Genomic DNA, 26236 nt, shown 5'->3' with positions numbered 1-26236 from the left:
GTTACTGTTCTCAAGAGAATGGACCATTGCTAACCAGGCCAGTCTGTCTCACCAATCACTGAAAACCTGTTTGAGTAGATCTGATTAGACAACCATCTCAGACTAACTACCTTATCACAAAATGTACCTAGCTAAGAACATTCCCTTATGGAGAAAACCTTTTGGGTATGAATGCAGCAGGTCTGTGCAACCTGTTCACATGAATAAATATCAGTACTCAGCAGCTTATGTAGCATCTGAGACGTCAAATGAAAAGAATGATTGTTTTTTTATATGAGTGCTTAAATTAGTATGCTGTATAATGAGCCTTAACTTTAAGTCTATCATCTTTGATATGTACAGTCCTTCAGTGATGCTCAGGTTTGTGACCCTTCCTCTTCATGGCACCTAAAACATGATCAATCCACTTACAATATTTTTTGTAATAGAATACATCAAATGTGTTCAAGGACCAAACAGTCAAGAAAGAAAAAGTTTCATTTTTAAAATCAATCAGCTTGGCAAGCTTGCCAAATAATAAAAATAATATTATTTGTTAACCAGATAAGCTTACTGGACACACGGTCCCTCTTTGTGGGTGGCCTGGGAGCAATGTATGCTTAAGTGACATGCTCAAGGTCATATGGAAAACAAGGCCTGAGGGAATCAAATCCTGTATTACACAAACTACCACTCACAACCTCAACCTCTGCACCAACTATCAAATGACATAGCAAGCAACTTGCACAAAACATAAATTAGAATTCTTATTGAAGAGTTGTTTGTACCTTCTAGCACTTCAATCATTTTATATTGGACTGTGATTTTTTAAGGAAAATAATGAAATTAAAATGCTAGCAGAGGTAAGAAAGGCTTACAAATACTGAAAAACAGAGAAGTAGGAACATCCCATGTTAAAGGCTTAGCTTTGGTAAGTGAGAAGCAGATAATATATTTACTTTATTTAACCTTGACTGAATTTATAGAGATTTGTGGCATGGCTTGTACTTCTTAGTAAGAATACACTGAAGTATAAAGTTGACAAGACAAGAATATACAGACAGCAGCATTCTATGTGGCCGAGTGGCTAGTTATGTGCCAATGTGGAAACAGTGGAGCAAAGCTAAAAAAAGCTGCAAGCCAAATGAAGTGAAACAGAAGAAATAGTGCATTGTGAGCAGAATAACAAACAGATAGCAGCTATTACAAATCTCACAAAAGGTCAAGGCAGCAGCTAGAGTGACTTGGGATGTGGTGTTGGGGTCTATATCATTTTGTCAAAACTCAAATGAATGAACGCTCATTTGTTGAACACCTATTCAGAGAAAACACTATTCATTGAATGACACTTTAAGTGAAAAGTTTCCTAGGGCAAACTGATGATAGTCTACCATAGCGACCATAGCAACTGTAAACAAAACCATAAAACTTAACACCTACGCAAGTGGGGGGGCTATGCTCCCCACACCCCACATCATCCCTAACTAAATATACCAACTCCAAGATCACACTACAGTGGGGAAAAAGGCAAATTCCAGATGGTGGCCAACCATCGGTTTGCCTTAGGAAACTTTTCACTTAAAATGTCATTTGATGAATAGTGTTTTCACTGAATAGGTGTTTGACAAATTGAGTTTCGACAAAATTATATAGACCCTTGGTATTGTAGGCTGTCAGTAAGAACTGCAAACAACTAAGCTGCAACACAATGCAAATACCTGCTGCTAGCTGTCCAGCCCCATGGATGCTTAGTGGTTCCATGAAAGGAGGGGACAGAACAGGGAATTATAGGCTGGTAAGAAATGGAGAACATAGATATCACAGGTGCAGACAGAAAGGAAACAAACAAAAAACAGCTGAGGAAGGCTGAGCGCATTTTTTGTGGGGCTAGGTACTTCATTTTATATGCATGCAGAGATGATGAGAAGGGTGATTAGGGCTAAAGGGAGAGTCAAGGAGGGTAGGCAAGGGATTGGGTAAGTAGAGGCACACATATAGTCATAGACAAGGCGGGAATGAGATATGTGTTGGACAGAGATAAACTGATGGCAAAGAAATGGCGATGGAAGGAATGAATGAGGCACAAAGGGGTGTGTTGTAGCACAATAGGATGTGGGTATGTAACCCATCTGATGGTGAGACAGGTCAGGGTGCAAGCAGCAGGATCCCCACCCTCTGCTGATGGCCCAGTAGTAGGGGGAGGTCTGCTAGTCAAGTGCATCTTCATTGTGCTTCAGAAGAGGTTTGGTAGCAGCTACATATGGCCATTACACTATCAACAACCTCCTGCTACACTGATAGGTGGCCTGAAGTGAAGCTTGAGCTCATGATCTACCTGAGAGGGGTCAGTTTCCACCAAATAAGGGTCTGAGTAGTGGAACTTCTGAGCAATAAATGCTACATCTTCACACATGCTGCTACTGCTGCTGTTTCTAGCATCTTTATTTGTTGCATCTCTTCAAATGTTCATGTGCTGTTTGCTCTTATCATAACACATGACTTGCTATGTGCCTACCACTTCCTATGTTTATCGAGCATGACCTGCTTTAAAGGTCACTTATTTGCTCATCATACATTCATTATATTGCACACATTCATCTGCATGTTATTATAAGGTAATTTGCAAATGCCTGTTCCTGTGCTCTTTTCTTTGCTGCTCCACATGACTGGTTACTATGAATGCTGAGGAACTCAGATCTAATAAAACATTGTAATTTTACCAGCAGACAAAGGGGGAGCTGTTGTGGTCCAAGACTGGACCAAATATCAACAGGAAGCACTTAACCAATTGCTTGACCATAGGTACTATATGTTGATGCACCTAGACCCCACAAGTAAATTCAAAGTAGAAATTGACAATTCTTTGGATAAGGCGGTTGAGGAAGGGATAATTTCTAAGGATATTGGATACTAACTTAAAGTGGACTATCCTAAACAGCAATATCTCTATCTATTGCTGAAAATCCACAAGAACCCCAACAACCCTCCAGGTAGACCTATAGTCTCCGGGAGGGGTTCACTTACTGAACCCCTCACTGAATTTCTCACTGAACATTTAAAGCCATTGTTGTCACATATACAGGTTCGTATTCAGGATACAACCCAGTTTTTGAGCATTATATCAGATCTACAATTGGAGTCAGACTGGTTATTATGTACCCTTGATGTCACCTCCCTGTATGCTAACATTCTCCTTTGGGCAGGTTTGATTGAGCTTGAATATTGGCTTAACAGAGTGGAATTATATAGACCCGGTTTTAATACCTTCCTGGTCTGTTTAGCTGAACATGTTCTTGATACAAACGTGTTCTATTTTCAACAGCAATGTGTGTGGCAGGTTCGGGGCACGGCTATGGGGACATCTTTTGCCCCCATTTATACCAATTTGTTTATGGCATATTTGGAGGGAGAGCTTATTTATAATACATGTCACAACATTTACCTTGATGAAATTGACATTCAGAGATGGTATCTTGATGACTGTTGGCTTGTGTGGAGAGCTGATGTAGGCTATTTGGAGGAATTTGTGGAATATTTGAATCAAAATAAGTGGGGTATTGAATTTAACGTTACGTGGAATAAATATGAGATAACATTTTTGGATGTCTTAGTGAAACGTACTCCTTTAGATACTCTGGAGACTGAGGTATTCCACAAATTCCTTCAGTATAATATCTTATTACATGCCTCCAGCTTCCACCCCCAACATGTCATCAGGAACATTCCCAAGTCTCAATTTCTCAGGGTGAAGAGAATTTGCTCCAGAGCCTCCACTTATGACTACTTCAGGCATGATCTTTCTGCCCAATTTAAAGATAGGGGCTACAGGGTTGGTGACATTTGTAGGGCCAGCCAGTTTGCTCATCTTCAGGAAAGATCTGATTTATTATAATACAAACAACATTATAGTGACAACAGGGATCAAATTAGGCTGGTAACTACCTATGGTAAAAATACGAAATCTGTTATCAATATTATTTCCAGACATTGGAATATTTTGCAGGGTGAGGGTTCCCTTGTGGACTGTCTTGGTGAAAATTGTTAATTTTCCTTCCAGAAGGGTCGATCCTTGGGATCATTATTTAGCCATTAGAAAAGATGGCAAGGTCAGGATAAAGTCTTGGGTCAAAGGACCATCACAGGAGATAAGCTGGTTGGATGCAGTCCATGTGGCCATTGTTCACATTGCTCAAGAATATCCAAAACTACAAGTTTTTCTAGTAAGAACACATCGACTATATATGATTTGTCTTTTTTTGGTAATTGTAGCACCAATTGGGTGATTTATTTGGCTTGTTGTTCATGTCAAGCTTTTTATGTGGGGCAAACATCCAGGCCCCTTAGGATAAGAATTAATGAGCACATGAGTGATATTAGGAATCACAAACAATCTAGTGTGTTATATAAACATATTTGTCAACACAAGACTGGGGTCTTCAGATTCACTATTATTGATTGTATTTTGAATAAATCAACAGATAAAGCGGGTTTACATGAAATTCTTAATTTAAAAGAAAAAAAAGTGGATTGTCAAGCTAGGGGGCCTTTTTCCACCTGGCCTTAATGAATATTTTTAATTAACCCTTCTAATTGGTACATTAAGTGTCTATTGGTTAATTAATGATGTTATATTTGGATTACATTGTTGGAGGAAAATGGCATTTATTATTATTTTTTGTTCATTGAGGAAGGCTGCAAAGCCGAAACCGGTCTGATTATTTATTATATGTATGCATATGTGTATTTTTTAAATGCACTATTTTTTATACAGGATTTGCGCTGGCTCTTTGTTTTGTTTGGTTACTATGAATCTCAACATGCCTGTGAGTGGCCATTTCTCATGCAGGTGTACACTATGTATTATGTAAGTCAATTATGAATTCCAGCTGTAATAGATTTTTACAAAAAAAAATACAAAAGTAAAATTCCACAAACAGAAAACTTGTTGGATAAATGGGAATATTCTAGAAGATGAATTTATATTATGTACATTAGGAGGTTTGGATTTGGGCTTACCATCCTGTTAACCTGTTGGGAAGTTACTTTTTTAGGTGTGTTTACATTAAAAGCACAATTTAAGGCATTTCAAACTGAAATAATTACTTTACTATATATTACTTTGTCAAAAATCTGTAAAATGTTAACTTTAAAATATAATCTCCTCTCCTTTCTCAATTAATATGTTTTTGTTGTTGTTTACCGGACCACTGTTATAATTCAATAAAATAGCATATGTGTATATTCTACATTTGTTTCTCTTTTCCAGAACTCTGAGAGTCAGTTCTACACATTTTAACCATTTGTGTATAGATAAGCACTTGCATTCATTCATATCATTTGTCTTCTTGTCCTTTCTAATTAATAATAGTTTCCTGTAGTAACTCCATTCAGGAAATCACTTTCTTGCTTTATCTTCATACAAATTTCAAATAAAGGTGATAAAGTATCCATAATCTTACCTACCAAGATACTACCCATCAGTTTGCCCAATATAGTAATCACCAACTTGTTGGCATTGCTATTGCTAATCTCAGTGGGTTATCTAAATGTTACCAAAAACAAGACCTTTTATATGTTCAATCATAGTCTCATGTCAGGCTTTGTGCCCATTGAATAGTGCACAGGAACAGTTATCCCACTCCACAAAGGGGGAGCCACCACTGATCCTGGGAACTATCGCCCTATTAGCCTGACGAGCCTGGTCTGCTAGGTCATGGTACGTATCATCATGGAACTCATAAACAAATACATTGGTAACCTCCAAACTCTGGACCCCACCCAGTTCATGTTTGTGAAAGGTAGATCATGCCTTCTGAACCTGATCAACTTCTTTGAGGCAGTCACCAAAGCCGTAGCCAAGGGTAAGGTGGTTCACACAGCCTATCCTGACCTCGCCAAGGCTTTTGACACCCTCCCCCATTCTGGAATTATAGCTAAACTCACTAAACTAGGTATAAATCCCTACATCACAAGATGGGTTGCCAACTAGCTCACTGACAGAACCCACACTATAAAAGTTGCAGACTACAAATCTGACTTCAAACCAGTGACAAGTGCAGTACCACAGGGTTCAGTCCTGGGACCTCTCCTGTTTGGTATCTACTTCTCTGAAGTACAGGCTGACACAGAAGGCCTCTGGCTAGCGAAGTCTACAGATGACTGCAGACTAGGATCCATAGTCGAGTCCCCAAATGATATGGACATCCTATATAAGGGCCTCACTGAGACAGATGCCTGGTGTCAGAGGCATGGCCTAAAGCTCAATGCCAAAAAGTGCATTGTCATCCCCTTTGGTAAAAACTCTGTACCCATGAGCTACCACCTAAATGGCAGTCTACTTAACGGCAAATGTATGATAAGAGACCTTGGGACCCATTTGGACAGTAGTCTCTCCTTTGATAATCACATCGCCACAGTAGTCAGGAAATCCTTCTATGTGGCACACCTCATCACAAAAGGGTTCTCATCCAGGAAAAAAGAGGTCATTGTTCCCCTCATTAGACCCAATATAGAGTACAACTCCCCTTTTGGAATGTACCTCACAAGACATCTGCAGCAGCTGGAAAGCCCACAGAAGTACCTCACAAAGAGGATTACTGACCTCAAACAGATGTCCTACACTGACCGCCTCAAAAAACTCCAGCTTTACTCCGTAGCATATCACCTACTCCAAGGAGATCTCTGCCTAACATATAAAGCTATGTTAAACCCAGAGGTGTTGGACATGCTACACCTAAAGAAATCTCAATCCCTCTGAGCTACATGCTCTAGGGACCTAAACCTTGTCACCACAATAAACAGGACATGCTGGAGGGATAGATTCCTGTCCCAGAGACTTCTTATACTCTGGAACAAGCTACTCATCTATGTCAAGCAAAGTTCCTCATTAGCACTCTTCAATAAAAATCTTAATGAGTGGATGGGAAATAGGAAATATACCCCGGGGATCACTTCTGTGGCTCTGCTCATCAGGGGCACAGGAAATTTACTTTCTTGGGTGGCGTAAGCCAGGGAACCTTGTTGGCTAGGCTTACTTAGGCCCTTGGGCTGATAGCCTAGTACCTACCTATGAACCTATAAGACTTAAGGTGACCAAAATGGAAACTGAAACAAAAAACAAAAACATCACTTGGAGAAAAATACATGATTTTAATTTTATAAAATGTATATCTAATGATGTTAAACTAGATGTTCTAACAAACTGTCCTTTAATGGCTTTCCTTTTCATAAATTTAAAATGCATACTGTTTGCATGTTAATAACTGCAGTACACTATATAAAAAAATGCTTTCCAAATCTAAAAAAAAAAAAAAGATCTAAATAATTAGCAGTCATACCTCTATCACTATTTGTGAAATATAAAAATATTGTACTGTTATTCAATTCAGACATAAAAATTTCCACATCATTAATGTTCCCATTCCACATAAAGAATAAACCATCAGTGAACTATTTCTAAAAAAAAAGCACAAGTTAATTCCAAGAATGTATATAAAGAAAATGATGTTCCCAATTTACCATGACCATGTTTACAATTACAGGGGTTACCATTGTCCTCATAGTTACTGCTTTTCTTTGATGAAACACATTACCATCAAAAACAAAATAACTGTTTTTCAATCATATCTAACAATTAAAAGATTATATTAATTTTGGTATTAGAAAAAATGTGTATTCATTTAAAAAATACTTTTACATATTCTAGTCCTTCATCTTGTTGTTATAGCAGTATTTGGTGATTCAACATATAAAGTAAAGACTATAATTTCATTACCAGTGACAGTGTATTTGTTTAACAAATGTAAAAATCCTAAAAATCCTTAATGTATGAATTTTTTTTCCGTAATAGTATTTAAAAGGGTCTATATTAGCAAATCAAAAAACCCTTTAACCGAATACCTAAACATCGACACCTATAACACGAACCACAAAAATCCCGAACGCACTAAACAGCAAAAAATAAAATAACGAACTGTCATAGTCTGCCAACCCCACCACCCGCTACATACTACCTACCCAAACAAAATAAATAAACCACATACATACATTAACCAAACCCTACTTCTAACCTAAAGTAAAGCACCAAAGCCCTACTTCTAACCCTACACTAAACCCCGCAAACACAACTATGCACTATCCTCAACCCCACCCTAACCCTAAGGTCCATAACTACCGCACAAGTCCCCTACAGACATACACCCAAAAAAATAAATATACATACATATAACAAAACCCTACTTCCAACTCTACACTAAACCCCACATACACAACAATCTATGCATTATTCTTAACCCCTCCCTAACCCTATGGTCCGTAACTACCGCACACTTCCCCTACAGACATACACCCAAAACAAATAAATAATACACATACATACAGCTAAATAAAACCCTACTTCTAACACTACACTAAATCTTACATACATTGCCTATCTATTAACTTACCTTAACCCACATCCTAACCCTAAAGTCCTATCTATCGCACACTTACCTTACGGAGCTTTACCGCAGATGGGCCAACCATTGCACTTTGACATTTTCATTTTTGCTGTTTCGGCCATTTGGCGTTTCCATATTTTGCGCAATACATGTCGCTCTTTCCGTATTCACGATTACGGTCTTTCGCTCTGCTAATAGGAATCCTATTTTAAATACTATTCATATAAATAGAATATATTCAGTCACTGAATGATTATTAGCAACATGAAGCATTAGACATCTGGAATCTTTATTCATTTTAGGCATATCAAACAATTGCCTAATTTAAGTACTTTAACAAGCATAAATTAATTTAATCTGTACTCTCTAAAGCCTTGCTGCATCAAATCTAACAAAGCATAATCAATTAATTTATATCCATCTAGTGCTTTCAAATGATTCATGACACTACAAGAAGGATCACTTAACATGTTATTAACACTAGTAACATAATATTGAATATTCTTGAAAACAGTATCTCTGCTTTTATCAGCTTTCATAATGCAATGCAAAGTTGTTTTGTTGACTAAATCAAACAAAGCTTTCTTGTTAGCCTGTATCACAAACCCACATCTTAACAGTTATTTACATACAAAGATTATGCATTTTAAAATTATGAAAGGGAATGTTAAGGGACAATTTGTTAGAGCATCTACATTAACTTAATTAGATGTAGATTTTCTAAGATTAAATGTCAGTAATTTTCTCCTAGAGATATTTTTGATTTTAATTTATCTAAATTTTAATTTGTTATGCATTTCAGTTCCAAGTTATTTGCAGATACCCACTATTTTCTGTGACATGATCCCTTAGAATTACTTTGATGCTGTAGCCTTCACCAGCACTTCCACATATTTAAGTTAAATTTATTCATTAAAAAAAGTACTTCTTAATGTTATTCATGCAAGCCTGAAGTACTCTCATATCCTCCATATCACTTAATTTTCATAACATTGGTGTATTTAAAATGCCCAGCAGAATTATTTGTTACTTTAAAACGGAACATTTCATTGCTCTACATTCTGAATATTGTTCTCTCGTAGTGCAATTCACATTAAGTTGACATTTTTCATACATACATATCATCCTAAACAAAAAAGGTTAATTTCCCAAGTTAACATACTATATCACCAGTCTTCTGTGATACAGATTATTAAAAAACATAACTAAAATCCAAGAAGACAAATGCATTATACAGGTAAACCAACAATACCCAACTTCAGCATTATAGATTGTCAGTGAGTTTGTAATGCTGTAGTTACCTTCAGAACAGTTATCTTGCACAATGCTACTGGATCCAAATTCTCTGCACTCTTAATCAGCATATGTAAAAAATTGTCATTTCTGTCATTATTTATTTATTTATTCATTTATTTACATTTGTTGACTGGGAGAGTCCGACTGGACACAGATCCATTTTCAGCGGAGGCCCGGGGAGAAAAGCTCCACATTAAGTATTACTTACATTACGAAGTTAAAAAACATAGCATTTAAAATATAGACATTAGTCCATCTGAAGACATAAGACAAGAATAAAATAGATGTAAAACAGCTATAGAACATAGTACAATTTTAAAATATGGTGACATATACTAAACATGGTTACAAATGTAGTTGAGATTCATCAGTGAACAATTGAGACAATCTGTTTTTTAGGTACATAACAGCCATTAGCAGTTGTTGCTACAAGAAGTTAGCACTATGTGGTAGGTAACTGGGAACATGAGTAGCCAAGCTCGTTAAGAGTAGGTTGTTGATAGGGGGCTGAGAGAGGTAGTAGGTGGGTGGAGTGGATGGTATTAGAGGGGGGGGTTGCAAGGGCATATCTGGCAAGTTTTGAAGTGTGATTTTAGTAAGGATTTGAAGTAGGTGCATGAAGTTACAGAGGTAATTGAGGATGGGAGGGAGTTCCAGAGTTTGGCTATAGTGCAGGAGAATAATGCTTCTCCAGCAGAGTTAATGGCTCTTGTGACCTGTAGGAGGTTTTTGTGGCTGGATCTTAGTGGTCTCGTGGTTATGTAGGGTTGGAGTAGATTCTGGAGAAATGGGACTTTCTGTGGTTGGTTTATTAGTTTGTGGGCAAATATGAGTTGGTACCATTGAAGGAAGTGGGGGAGCTCTAGCCAGCCCAGTTCTGCTAATGAGAGACAGTGGTAAGCAAGGTAGGAAGCCTCTGTGGCAAATTGGGTGATTTTGTTATAGCAGGTTTTGAGCTTATTTAGGTCACATTGTCTAAGGTTAGTAAATATTGGAGAGGCATAGAGTAGGGTGGAGATGAGATGAGAATTTGCTACCAAAATTTTAGCTGCTTTGGTAAGTAGTTGCTGATTTCTGTATAATGCTCCAAGTTTTTTGTGCACTTTTTTAATGGTCATGGAAATGTGAATGTCAAAGTTCAGTTTATTGTCTATTTCTACTCCTAGTAATTTGGTGTGTTCTGTAGGATGGATGGTGGTGTTGTCTTTTGCTGTGATGTTAAAGTGAGAGCTGTCTAGGGTAAGTTTGGTGGGTTGGAAGATTAGTAATTTTGTTTTGTTTGGGTTGAGTATTAGTTGGGCATCGGATAACCAAGTTTTAATAGAGGAAAATGCAGATGATGGTTGAGTCATCTGCGTATTGTATGAGTGTGCCATGTGTTGTGGCTGAGGCTAGATTACTGGTGAAAATAGAGAAGAGTAGGGGTCCCAGGATGGATCCTTGGGAAACCCATTTGGGGACTGGTAGTTGGAGGAATAGGTCGTCCTGTCAAACAACTGCTTGTTGGCGGTCAGATAGGTAACTCTGAAACCAGTTGATGACTGGTTGAGAGAAGGATAGGTTATATAGAAGAGAAATGAGTTATTTGTGTGGGACCATGTCGAAAGGCTTTAGAGAGGTCTGGGAAGGTAGCTGAGGAGAGATAACCTGCATTTTTATTTTGTAGGATAGTGTTAGAGAAAGAGAGTAAGGTGGTGGTGGTGCTATGATTAGGTCGGAATCTGTGTTGTATGTTGGAGAGGAGGTTGTTAGCAAGGAGGTGATCTGTGACTTGAGAATGAATGCATCTCTCTAGTATTTTGGAGAGTGGCGAGAGAATAGCTATGGGACGGTAATTGGCTAGATCTGTGGAGGGGCCTCCTTTGTGTAGGGGAATTATGTGTGAGACTTTCCATAGTGTGGGAACATAACTTTCTGACAGAGATCTGTTAACCAAGAGTGATACTGGGTAGGCTAGAGCGTCAGCTGCAAGGTCAAGGTATTCACTTGGGAGGTTGTCTGCTGCTAGTCTGGTGGGTTTAAGTTTAGTTAATCGTTGTTTTATTTTGGAGGTAGGAACAGGAGAGAAAGAGAAGCTAGTGTGGAGATTGTTAGTTGTAATTGATGGTGTGGGTTTATGGGGGGGTGTTGCCTAGTTAGTGATAGTATGGTTTGTGTGAAGTGATTGTTGAAAGAGGTAGCAATATTTTTGGAAGAGTGAGTTAAGTTAGGAGTGGGTGTACTTACTTTACCTGGGTGGAGGATGGAATTTATTGAGGACCAGAATTGTTTGGAGTTATGTTGGGAGTAGGTAAGGGCAGACTGGTAGTATTGAATTTTGTCCTGTTTTAGAAGCTTTTTGGTTCTATTGCTAGTTCTAGGAATTTTTGCCTAGTAGATGGGTTTTTGGTTTTGTGCCAGTTGTCCCAGGCTTTATCCCCATTTTTCATTTCAGACTTAGTGTTTTTTGTAGCCATGGAGATGGTTGGGCTCTAGTTCAGAAATGTCTTATGGGGGCGTGGTAATTAAGGATGCTTAGGAATGTTTTATTAAAGTAGTCAACTGCTTCATCTAGTTTGAGGTATTTTAGAGGTTGCCAGTTACAGTCTTTTAGGGATGAGCTGAATGAGAGAGGGTTGAAGTTAGTGTTTTTGCATATTTGATAGTAGATGATGGGTTTCACTTTATAAAGGTGTTTTCTTAATAGGAAGGTTGGGGAGTGATTACTGAGGCTGTCAGATAGGCAGCCTGCTATATATGACTGGGGGCTCTTATTGACTAGTATCAATCTAGGGTAGTGAGTTTGTTGGAGTTTTTATTTATCCTACTAGGTAACTGGACTAGTTGGGTGAAGCCATGAAGGTTTACATGATGGGTTGGCTGGCTGCTTGAACAGGATTGATAGTCAGTGTTGAAGTCTCCTAGAACTAAAGTTTCTTGGGGTGGATGGTGGGTAGTCCAGCTGAGGAGGTTTTCAAGTGAAGGGATGTTTTGGCCAGGTGGGAAGTAGCAACCTATTATTTTTAGGGTTTTATTTTGGTCCATTTTAAGGTCAGTATATATTATTTCTTTCTTACTTATTTGGGGAGCTGCTAACTTTAAGATCTGGATGTCTAGATGCTGTATAAATATTATAGCTATAACACCACCTTTTTTGTTTAGTCGGTCTACTCTTAGTATATTGTAACCGGTCATTAGTAATATGTGGTTTTAACCATGTTTCTGTAAGGATCACTACATCAGGGGAGTACAAGTCTATGGTGGCACGGAGTTCATGCACCTTGTTGCATATACTTCTAATATTTAGGCTTAGCAGCAGGAGGTCGGCTGGCTTTCTATTGGCAGTGATTTGGGAGAAGATGTGGTTTGTAGTCTGATAATGAGGGAATGGTTTGGAGATTGAAGGGCCAGAATTGGGATGGATGTTTCCACTGAGTGCTAGGTTGGATATGGATGAGATTATTAGTTTTATCAATTTCTGGATATGCTTGCTTATAAGGGAAGTTTTTTGATTGTGTTCTGTGGGTAATAGGTATGGTGGTAGGGTTGTTATGTTAAGTTGTGGGGTTGTTTTTAGTTTAGGTATTGTGGTCTGTAGTCTATATAGAGGGTGCATCGGGAAGGGTGTTGACCTGATGGGAGAGTAGTAGAGTAGAGGTGGGATATAAGTGGTAGTGTGTGTGTGGTACAGTGGTAGTGGTTGAGTGTGGGAATGGTAGAGGTTTTTTAAGATGTGATGTATGCATGCAGTGAGCATAGGTATGGTGTGCTTGTACATATTAGCTGAATAGGAGGGATAGTAGTGAGAAGCTGTAAGAGGTAGTATAGGTGTAGTGCTGTTATAGATTGTTTGAAAGGTGGGAGTGGTTACTGTTTGTAATAAAGGTAGGACCACTGGGGGCAGGTGGTAATTGGGGGCAGGGAGGGGAGTGAAGCAGGCAATAGATGAAGGAAGACTATCAGTAGGTTTAGGAGCCAATTTAAAGGGAAAAAGCTAGTAAAATACAACCATAATACAAGGTAGGATAGACCCTTCCATGGCATTTTTGTTTTGAGCCCTTATGGAGTAGTGGGAGATAGGTAGGAGCAAAACAGGATTTAATAAAAATAATTAAGTGTTCTGCATAGGGTTTCAATAGTTGGGAGAGAAAAGAAAAATGCTGGGCGAGAGGGGAATTTTTCAGCTGGTCGTTTAAGGTACAGTACTCAAAAGGGTTTCCTAGGTACACTGCTTAAATAACAGGAGAGTTTAATAGATTGTAACAGGTTTGGAATTTACAGAAACATCTAACATACTTTGTTTCAGACTGTTTGCAGCAATATTCTGTTGCTGTTTTCTGGGGGAGGAGATCTCAGTATATAGCTGTAGGACAGGATACTCTGTATTTCAGTTAAAGTGGAAAAATACAGATTTACTGGATATAATTCTAGGAGGAAAAAGGCCAGAGCAGAAAACATATAAGGTTACATCCAGCTATAGTTGTGATTGTAGCAACATTCAATGCTATTGAGTTGCTGAATTCTGGGCTGTGGTATAAGTTCCTGTGTTGCCCATATCCTTACTTGGATAGGAGGAAGCTTCTCTGTTCACCAGTGAGAGTGGGGTGCTTTGAGCAGCCTATCTGTCCCTGGAGGAGTGGTATCAGCCCAGCAACTAGTAGCTTATTGGTCGTTTTGGGCTAATTCCTATCTCTTTTAAGCTCCCTGCCTTAAAACCCACATTTACACAGTTTTGCGCTTGTATCTAATTCAGCACAGCTCCTCGTGGTGTCCTGTAGAGTGCTACAAGCAGCAGAGAGACAAAAGAGAGACTTTTAACAGATTAAGTATTTTTTTCTGCCTTTCTGCCCATGACTGCATTTTCTCGCCGAAAAGCGAGTCTCTAGCTTATCTAAGAATAAAAAAGCATTGTTTTTTGTATTTTTTACTGTTTTTGCACTTCAAAAGTAATTTAAAGTCATTTTTGTGTTGTTTAACTGTTGTAGGCTACACACTGAAGTGCGCTAGGCTGTTTAAAGCATTTACAGTGTTTCTTGTGTAAGTTACTGTTGTTCTGCAAAACAAAATCCATGTTTCCTGCCTTTTCTAAACTAGAGTAGTCCAAATTTCAGGTTTTGCTGAATTCTGGGCTGTGGTATAAGTTCCTGTGTTGCCCATATCCTTACTTGCATAGGAGGAAGCTTCTCTGTTCACCAGTGAGAGTGGGGAGCTTTGAGCAGCCTATCTGTCCCTGGAGGAGTGGTCTCAGCTCAGCAACTAGTAGCTTATTGGCCGTTTTGGGCTAATTCCTATCCCTTTTAAGCTCCCTGCCTTAAAACCCACATTTGCGTGGTTTTGCGCATCTCACAACGAGGCACAACATCACACAGTGCCATTTAAGCAGTTATAAACTATTCCCAGCTCCACAAAGTCTGATCTTCAATTTTTCCCTTAGAACTAGTGAAACTCTCAAAGCAAGCACTCAGTCTTCCTTTTACAGCTCAGCACTTGCTCAAACTTCTCAAGTAAGCACTAACAAACTATAGCACTACACCCCCTTATACTATTTAGAAGTACAAGGCTCCCTATTCATCCCTTCTGGACAATCAATAAACCAGTTCTTTATAAACTATTCAGGCATGTCCAAAGGGCAGTTTCAGGTATACTCTCCAGTCCAGCTGGTGAATCTGGGAATCTTGAGGCAATGTTACAATTGCCTTATGTACACAGACAACCCTCTCCTCCTTCCAACAAACTCAAATGTATGTGAGAGATGCAACTATACAGCCAAACTGGAGGCCGAGCTCTCTCAACCCAAGACTGGCACAGTCAGTTAGGAGGAGAAGGAAACCACTCGCATCACACAACCAGTCACACATAGACCAATCGTATCAGCAAACAAGACACATAAACACACAAAAACATACTCGGAGGCTCTAAATAAAAATTTGCCAAAGCAGCAGAGACCTCCAAAGCAGACATCCAAGCAACCGCTACCCCACAACAATATTCACGTATCACATACTTCACAAAGTCAGTGTGCCACACAGTCGCAGCCCTTAAGGCTAAATAACACACCAAACACACTAGTAAAAGGAGACTCTGTTGTCAGGCACGCTGACGTCCTGCTCACTAGACTGAACAAGGAGAAGGTCACTGTAAGCTGCCTGTCAGGTGCCCGGATCCACCACATAACACAAGCACTCAGGTCACTCCAAGCAAGTACAAATATGACTCTGTCATTGTCCATTTTGGTGTGAATGACCTGAGACGTACCTCCCTGGACTACATGAAAAGAGACATAGAGGAGCTCTCTGATCATGTAGCCCAGGCCAGTATGACCCTGACCCTGAGTAGCATCTTGCCCTCACCAAGAATGATGCCACAGAATAAAGACAAAATGATCAATTTTAACAACTGGCTAAGCTATTGGTGTCATTCAAAGGGAATCCAGTGTCTGTCAGCCTGGGATGACATGCTTGACAAGCCATGTTGTTTGGCTAGGAACAGCTTGCACCTGTCACCCTTAGGCTTTCAAATACTGGCTAAGGCTCTTGCCACCCCCATAGTGCCTTTTTTAGGCAAGGCTCAAAAGACAAACCCACCTCCATAGACAACACAAGAAACAAAAAACTAAGAGTAATGCTACTCAACACCAGAAGTCTAAACCTCAAGATGCATGCACTCGAGGCACTCCTCATTATGGAGAAAATCGATATCTGTGCAGTAACAGAAACCTGGTTCAAGGCTCCAGAGAGCACCCCAGCACTACCAGAATATAACTCATACCATGCTTTTCGGCCCCAGAACTCAGACCGAAATACAAAAGGCGGGGGAGTATCAATCCATTTTCATCAAGGATACCCACACCTCCAGGTTAGTGGCACTGCACGAGGCATTGGAAACCATCCATGTGCAACTGACAGTGGGCAAAACTGCTTTTCAGTTTGTAGCTTGCTACAGATCACCCACCTTGTCTCAGGACCCCCACTCGGCGTTCCTGAGAACATTGGAGAATATGAAGGTCTCACCAAACACCATGATATTGGGTGATTTCAACTACCCAAACATTGACTGGGAAAACTACTCAAGTCCCAACTCCTTTGCCCAATTGTTCCTGGAGTTTATAAACTTAAACGCCATGGAACAACTGGTCACCACTCCCACAAGAGGTGACAACATATTGGACCTGGTCATCACCAACATGGGAGCTAAATGTTCCATACCAGAGGTAAACCCCTCATTGGTAAGATCAGACCATAAACTAATCACACTGGACATACACATCCCAACCCCACCCCCAGCCAAGGAAACCACTGTGAAAAATTTCTCAAAAGCAAACTTCACACTTCTCAAGACCGAGGTGGAAAGCTTCAAAGCCCCCGGGCTAATGAAAAATGCTGCCCAAACTGCAGAATCCTTTACAAATGCATTCTATGAGCACCTACAGGAATGCATGGATTGAGCCATCCCAAGTAAAACCAAGAATTACTCCTCCAAAAACAGGAGACCAGTCTGGTGGACCCCAGCCATAAATAAGCTATACAACAGAAGGAGGAAACTATTACTTGATAGAGCAAAATCCCAAAAAGGGAAGGCATCCTTGATCAGTGTTAGCAAGAAACTATGATCCCTCATAAAATCATCAAAGGCCAGCTTCAAAAAAAAAATTGGCAAAGACTCTAAAGATAATCACAAGGCCTTCTTTAACTACATCAAGAATCTGGGTGGCAACTCTCAGATCTGCTCTGAGCTGGTGCAAAATGGCAAAAAATACACTGAACCCACTGACATTGCCAACATCCTGGTGGACAGGTTCAGTGCAAACTTTACCCCCCCCAAAAGGGCCAGTGTCTATCCCAGAAGAATGTAGTCTCCCAGACATCACAGACACACAGGTGAAAGCAGCCCTCTCCAAAGCAAAAAACACAGCATCAATTGGACTGGATGGTGTCCTGGGCTGTGTCTTACACGAGCTCCAAAAAGAACTGAACCCTCACATAAAGTCACTATTCAAACTCAGCCTTACTACAGGATATGTACCCAAAGAATGGCGTACAGCAACAGTTATCCTACTCCACAAAGGTGGCGCCACAACAGATCCCAGGAACTATCACCCTATAAGCCTGACCAGCCTTGTCTGCAAAGCTATGGATCATATCATCATGGATCTCATAAACAAAGACATTGGGAACCTCCAGACACTGGACCCTACCCAATTCGGCTTTGTTAAAGGCAGATCTTGCCTCTTAAACCTAGTTGACTTCTTTGAAACAGTTACCAAGGCCATAGATGAGGGAAAGGTAGTCCACACAGCCTACCTGGACCTCACAAAGGCCTTTGACACAATACCCCACTCTGGCATTATAAATAAGCTTACCAGCTTGAATATCAACCCCTATGTTATGAGATGGGTTGCAAACTGACTCAGGGATAGAACCCACATGGTCAGAGTTGCGGGTGCCATGTCCGACTCCAAACTGGTTACAAGTGCCATCCCACAGGGCTCAGTCCTGGGACCCCTCTTGTTCAGTATATACATCTCTGAGGTACTGGCAAGCACGGGAGGACTGTGGCTGACCAAGTTCACAGATGGTTGCAAACTGGGAGCCATAATCGACTCTCCGGCTGACACAAGCATCCTCCAGAAGGGTCTTACGAAGATGGATACCCGGTGTCAGAACCATGGCCTCAAGCTAAATGCCAAAAAGTGCATAGTCACCCCCTTTGGGAAAAACAATGTGCCCACAAACTACCACATAGGTGGTAATCCACTAAGCACGGAAGATGTAATTAGGGATCTGGGGACCCAAGTAGACAGTAACCTCTCCTTTGATAATCTCATTGCCAAAGTGGTTAGAAAAACCTTCTATATAGCCCACCTAATCATGAAAGGGTTCACATCTAGATCAAGAGAGGTCATTGTGCCCCTCTACTCATTGCTCATCAGGCCCATAATTGAGTACAATGCCCCATTTGGGATGTACCTTACCCAACACCTGCAACAGTTAAAGATACCCCAAAAGTACCTTACCAAGAGGATCGTGGGCCTCAAACAGATGGCCTATGCAGCTCGACTAAAGAAACTCCAGCTCTACTCAGTTGCTTACCGCCTACTCAGAGGCGATCTCTGCCTGATGTACAAGGCCATGTCTAACCCGGAATTAATGGACATGCTCCACCTCAAGAAATCCAAATCCTTTAGAGCTACACGCTCCAGGGATTTAAACCTCAGCACAACAATAAATAGGACATGCCAGAGAGATAGATTCATATCCCAGAGGCTTCCCTCACTCTGGAATAGAATCCCAATCCATGTTAGGCAGAGCCCCTCACTGACCCTCTTCAAAAGAAATCTTGATGAGTGGATGGGAAATTGTAAATTTACACCTGGGATCACTTCTATGGCCCTGCTGGACAGAGGCTCAGGAATCTAATCTAAAAGGGAGGCAAAAGCCAACACATTCTGACTAGGCTTATAAATGCCCTTGGGCAAATAGCCTAGTACCTACCTATGAACCTATGAACCTATAACTAACCTAAGCAGTAAAAAACCCAGTTCGGAACAAATGCACAATGTTGTCTATCTTTGCCTTGCTAAAACGTTTTTGCTAGAGACTCCTTAAATGATAGCAATTCAATTCCTATAGCTGGATATTAAATCACTTTAACACACATATCATTTAGCATAAAAGTAGCTTATTGCCATATAGCTTCAGTGGACTAAAGCTGAGAACAGTGCTTAGCGCTGTGTCATGCAAGAGATCCATATATTAAACTATACAACATTTAGCATTTTAGTGGCTTAGTGAACAATATATCTTGCAGCAGAATAATTCAGAGAACAGTGCTTAGCGCTGTTTTTGCAAGTAAACAATTTTGTAAAGCAAAAAACATTCAGCATGAAAGTAACTTAGTTGACTTTATGACCCCAGCAGAATAAAAGTGAGAACAGTGCCTAGCACTGTGTCTTGCATGCATGAGAACATGTGTACAGAGAACATACCCTAGTAGTAAGTAATCAAGTTCAGCTTAGAGTACATTTTAACAGCTAAACCACAGTGTAGAGTACATTTTAACAGCTAAACCATGACGATGATATTGTAACAGTCACTTAAATACCATTTCTACAGAATATAAGCAGATACTGGCAAACTATACCTGGTTTACTGTTGAGCATGGTAACCTGAATGCCATAGGGAGGAGGGAGGCTAGAAAGGTAGTGAACTAGATTTAAAAATGGCGCCCAAGGCTATAGGAGGCAGATATAGACTAAGGTAGGATGTGAGGTAATAGGGGGAATGGGAAGGCTATATCCAGGATGCTGAATTATGCATTAGATGAAGGAAGACTATCAGTAGGTTTAGGAGCTAATTTAATGGGAAAAAGCTAGTAAAATACAACCATAATACAAAGTAGGATAGACCCTTCCATGGCGTTTTCGTTTTGAGCCCTTATGGAGTACTGGGAGATGAGTAGGAGCACTACAGGGTTTGATAAAAATAATTAAGTGTTCTGCATAAGGTTTCAATAGTTGGGAGAGAAGAGAAAAATGCTGGGAGAGAGGGGAACTGTTCAGCTGGTCGTTTAAGGTACAGTGCTCAACACGGTTTCCTAGGTACACTGCCTAAATAACAGGACAGTTTAATAGATTGTAACAGGTTTGGAATTTATAGAAAAATCTAACATACTTTGTTTCAGACTGTTTGCAGTAATATTCTGTCACCATTTTCTGGGGGTGGAGATCTCAGTATATAGCAGTAGGACAGCATTTCAGTTAAGGTGGGAAAATACAGATTTACTGGATAGAATTTTTGTTTCAGACTGTTTGCAGCAATATTCTGTTGCCGTTTTTTGGGGGAGGAGATCTCAATATATAGTTGTAGGACAGGATACTCTGTATTTCAATTAAGGTGGAAAAGTACAGATTTACTGGATAGAATTTTTGTTTCAGATTGCAGCAATATTCTGTTGACGTTTTCTGGGGGAGGAGATCTCAGTATACAGCTGTAGGACAGGATACTCTGTATTTCAATTAAGGTGGGAAAATACAGATTTACTGGATAGAATTTTTGTTTCAGATTGTTTGCAGCAATATTCTGTTGCTGTTTGCTGGGGGAGGAGATCTCAGTCTATAGCTATAAGACAGGATACTCTGTATTTTAGTTAAGGTGGAAAAATACATATTTACTGGATAGAATTTTTGTTTCAGACTGTTTGCAGCAATATTCTGTTGCCATTTTCTGGGGGTGGAGATCTCAGTGTATAGCTGTAGGACAGGATACTCTGTATTTCAGTTAAGGTGGAAAAATACAGATTTTCTGGATAAAATTTTTGTTTCAGACTGTTTGCAGCAATATTCTGTTGCCGTTTTCTGGGTGAGGAGTTCTCAGTGTATAGCTGTAGGACAGGATACTCTGTATTTCAATTAAGGTGGAAAAGTACAGATTTACTGGATAGAATTCTGGTTTACTGTTGAGCACAGTAACCTGAACACCGTAGGGAGGAGGGAGGCTAGAAAGGTGCTGATTTTAAAGATGACACTCCCTGAACTGACTAGACTGTAACTGCTACCACCCTTCCCTTAAAAAATATTAAATAGTTTATAGTTTTCTGCACCCCAACTGCTTACATTCTTACAAAAAGGAAACTAAATAAAATAACATATTTACTACTTCCTTCTTATGTCAACATACCTCAGGATTTCTTATAGCAAATCTTACTATGATTTTTGCTTTTCAGAAAAAAAAATCATTGTTTTGACTGACTAGGACAATTGCAGAAGCTTGCACATTACATATGCTGTACAGTTTATTGAAGCAGAACAGATGAAGTAGCCTAGTTGCTTTGTTGCACCAATTCTGTCATTGCCATTTGTATTGCTCTTCACTGTGGAGATGAGTTCCTTGTGAAACACATAGATACCTACTTTTGTTTTCAACATTAATGTCTTTCTTTCTTTAGCAGAAGTTCCTCCCTATCTCTTTTAAGTGCAACCTAGACCACTGGATGGGTAATCAGTAATTCACCCCCCTTGTCTGAGTTTGATGTCTCTGCTAGACAGAGGCAGTCAATCACCATCTATATAAATCAAATTTGTGGGTTACATTTGGGTTGTACAACTAGGCTTATAAGAGTGCTAGTGTTAGTTAACATAGTATATACCTATAAACATATGAACCTATGTATTCCTTACCTTTTTCTTCATGTTGTCCTTCTCAAATAAGCTGTATATTAATATGAATACTCAGCTTTCCTTAATATTTTAGCACTCTCATGGATCCATGCTTAGTTTGTCCCTGACAAATACAGAATACAGATCTTGTAATTTAATTTTTCTGTTTCCTGGAATATTTTTAGCAGCTTATTTATTTCATTTCTCTATCCTTATTTCCAAAGTGCTGAATTTTGTTATTCTCTAAATGTTTTTTTTTTTCTTGATTTTTGGAAGATTTACTTTTCTGGTTCCATTTTCAATCCGATTCTATCCTGTTCTCATTTTCCCTATGGTGGGTTTTCTTTTTTTTTTCAAATGTATACTTACACATCATCTTAATTTCTGATGTGTGTCCAATGTGCATATATATATATATATATATATATATATATATATATATATATATATATATATATATATATATATATATATATATATCTGTAAATATACCTAGCTGACAGCTGTATGGTTGTTTCCCATAATGGGATTCTTCATGTTTTAGTCATGCTCCCTTTTTTCTTATTTTTAACAATGCACATATTTATTAAACATAATTTTATACAGTCACTGCAGAATATTAACATGAAAGCTCAAAGTTAATATGCTTACTCTACATTCATGTGGTAATCAAGTTTAAGACATTTAAATGACAGCTATGCTATAAACACAGCAGCTTTTTGCAAATATACTTTCTGTATTATAAAATGATTCCTGTATTTTCAAATGTTTAAAAAATGCTGAGTTGTTACTTACCTTCTGTTGGATTTATATATTATTTGAATTGCTTGTTAAATTTGATAATGCACCTTTTACACCATTGCATGGAATGGCTGAATGTCATGGGGTTTCCTCCAGTCATTTACATTTTGTTTGTTATAACCTTCATGAAAATATAATTTATCTGCATTGGCCTAAAGAAAGATTTAAGTTGACCTTTACTCAGTGACTCAAATGCAGCAATAGCATGGGGTGAATTGGAAGGCCAAATGTTATGTTCATACATCTTTTTAGAATTTTACAGTTTATTAATTAGTCCAGCCAACCCAGTACTTTTACATTTTTCTGTCTGCTTAGGATCATTGTTTTCCTATTTGCATCAAAATGCTTTAACAAATATCTCTATTCTGTGCTTTGAATTTGCATGACTGTTCTAGCTGTAATTTTTCCTATAATAATTATACAACTCTTTATTGCTGACTTGGTAGCACTCATTTGTACTTTTTTTTCCATTTCTAAAATTCATTGTTATATTTATTTTCTATCACTATGGCATTTGAATACACATACTTTTAAATTATTATTCTTTTTCTCTTTATCAGCATTTTGTAACCTTTCCTTTTTATATAAATATTCAACATATCTGCTTCACTATTTTTTTCACCAGTCCTAAAACTCTTTAGTTTTTGTTTCAGATGTTCACACTCTTCATCAAATCAACTACTCCATTTTTAAATTTTGTGTTGTTTTCCTTTCTTTCAGTCTTACATGTCATTATATCTCCTCTATTTTTTCAGCTAACTCCATAAAGCTGGTTTGATTTTTTCCCTTTTGATATCCCTTCAGTATTAGTTGATCACTTAATTTTTGTATTCTCAGTAAATACAGCTTTACATTTAAATCATCTTCTGATTTCATTTTCAGTTGTATACATTTCTTCATAGTATTTCCCAAATAAATCAAATTCAGTGGTAGATGTTCACCTTTGTTGCTGATATTTAATGACAACATAAAATCTTCCCTGCCCTTTTTGAGGTAATAACATAATTTATAGTTGAACCATAATTATTTGAAGTGTATCCTGTTCCACCACTTGACTTGTTATCCTATTAGCTTCAAATCATATTTTCATGAAACTTTAGAAATTCAAGCCTGCATTTGTTTATTCTTCTAGCCTCAAAAAATCTAGTCCTCTCATCTAGAATAGCCAGCAAACTGTCTTGTTCATGCATTAAAGTCCCATAAAAATGTATTCCAAATCCTTGCTAGTTGAAATATTTTGCCTACTTCTTTGCCTCAAACCTCCCATTTTGATCTATTTTTTTCCTACACATTTGCTTCTTGAAATATGTGTTTAATATATGTTTAGTACATAACTTTTTTTTCACATTTTGTAACTTATTTTGACTTAAGTGCACGTATCTGTCATCTCAATTAACTCATACATCAGGGTTTAACCATGGTTACTAAGCCTCATTTTCTATGATCAAAATAATTTACTCTGCAACATTAACCCATAAAACTAAACATTTTGCATAAAAAGTTTCATAATCTGTTAGTTAAGTTTCTTCAAAATTCACTGTAGGAAATGCTATAATAACATCTATAAAATCTTTATTCCCCAACTTCTAAAAGTTGTTTAAAAGTTATCTGAAGGTCTAGGATAATTAATGACAGAATGCTATCAGAAGCAATGCCAGTAATCTGTGTTCCACAAGGAGTGTCCATAATGCTTAAAGAGAAGATTGAACAGTAATTTAAGTGCATGGAGCTACTAGGAGGAATAGTTGCACAGACTAAACTTACAGGATGGTTTAATAGTAAGACGACTGCGGCCAAACAAGACAAAATCAAAACTTGCATTGTTTCACAAAACTTTGATTAGGTTCATAGGTAGGTACTAGGCTATCTGCCCGAGGGCATTTATAAGCCTAGTCAGAGTGTGTCGGCTTTCGCCGCCCTATTGATTAATTAACTGATCCTCTGTCAAGCAGAGACAATCAAGTGATCCCAGCGGGGTATTTTCAGTTACCCAGCCACTCATCAAGGTTTCTCTTGAAGAGTGTTAGTGAGGGGCTTTGCCTAATGTAGTTTGGAATTTTGTTCCAAAGCATGGGGAGTCTCTGTGACAGGAATCTATCCTTCCAGCATGTTTTATTTATTGTTGTGGTGAGGTTTAGCTCACAAGAGCACATGGCTCACAGTGACTTGGATTTTTTTAGGTGGAGCATGTCCATCAATTCTGAGTTGGACATGGCTTTGTAAGTCAGGCAGAGATCACCTCTGAGTAAGCGATATGCCAATGAGTAGAGCTGATGTTTTTTCAGTCGGGTTGCATAGGACATATGTTTGAGGCCAGTAATTCTCTTGGTGAGGTACTTTTGTGGTCTTTCCAGCTGTTGGAAGTGTCTTGTGAGGTACATCCCAAATGGGGCATTGTACTCTATGATGGGTCTGATGAGAGACGAATAGAGGAGCACTATAACCTCTTTATTTCTAGATGCAAACCCTTTAGTAATTAGATGGGCCACATAGAAGGATTTCCTAACTACTTTGGCAATATGATTGTCAAAGGAGAGATTACTATCTACCTGGGTCCCCAGATCTCTTATTACCACTTTTGTATTAAGGGGGCTGTCACCTGTGTGGTAATCCGTGGGTGTTTTGTTTTTCCCAAACGGGATGACTATGCATTCTTTGGCATTTAGCTTGAGATCATGACTTTGACACCAAGTGTCCTTCTCAGTAAGGCCCTTTTGGAGGATGCCTGTGTCAGCTGGAGAGTCAGTTATGGCTCCCAGTTTGCAGTCATCAGTGAACTTGGTTAGCCATAGTCCTCCTGTGTTTGCCTGTACTTCTGAGAATTATATGTCGAACATTATGGGTCCCAGGACCGAGCCTTGCGGGACACCACTTATGACTGGTTTAGAGTCGGACCTGGAGCCCACTATTCTTACCATGTGAGTTCTGTCTGTAAGCCAGTTGGCAACCCATCTTGTGATGTAGAGGTTAATGTTCAGGCTGGTGAGTTTTTCTGTAATACCCAAGTGGGGAATGGTGACAAAAGCCTTGGCGAGGTCAATGTAGGCTGTGTAAACCACCTTTCCCACATCTATGGCCTTGGTGACTGTCTTGAAGAAGTCAACCAGGTTTAGTAGGCATGATCTGCCCTTAACAAAGCCGAACTGGGTGGGGTCAAGTGTTTGGAGGTTCCCAATGTCTTTGTTAATGAGTTCCATGATGATGCACTCCATAGCCTTGCAGACCAGGCTAGTCAGGCTTATGGGGCGATAGTTACCAGGGTCAGTTGTGGCCCCTCCTTTGTGGAGTGGAATAACTGTTGCTGTGCACTATTCTATGGGCACGTAGCCGGTGGAGAGGCTGAGGTTGAACAGCGTGTTTAGGTGGGGGGGGGTTACTTCATTCTGTAGTTCGTGCAAGATGCAGCCTGGGCCACCATCTGGCCCCATTGATGCTGTGTTTTTGGCTTTTGAAAGGGCTGTTTTCACCTGTGCATCTGTGATTTCTGGGACACTACACTTTTCCAGTATTGTTATGGGCCCTTTTGGGGGTGAGAGCAGGGTGAAGTTTGCACTGAATCTATCTGCCAGGATGTTGGCACTATCAGTAG

The sequence above is a fragment of the Protopterus annectens genome, chromosome 14.part0 (assembly GCF_019279795.1).
Source record: "Protopterus annectens isolate FY-2018-M chromosome 14.part0, PAN1.0, whole genome shotgun sequence".
Lineage (NCBI taxonomy): Eukaryota > Metazoa > Chordata > Ceratodontiformes > Protopteridae > Protopterus > Protopterus annectens.
This window is presented reverse-complemented; position numbering follows the sequence as displayed.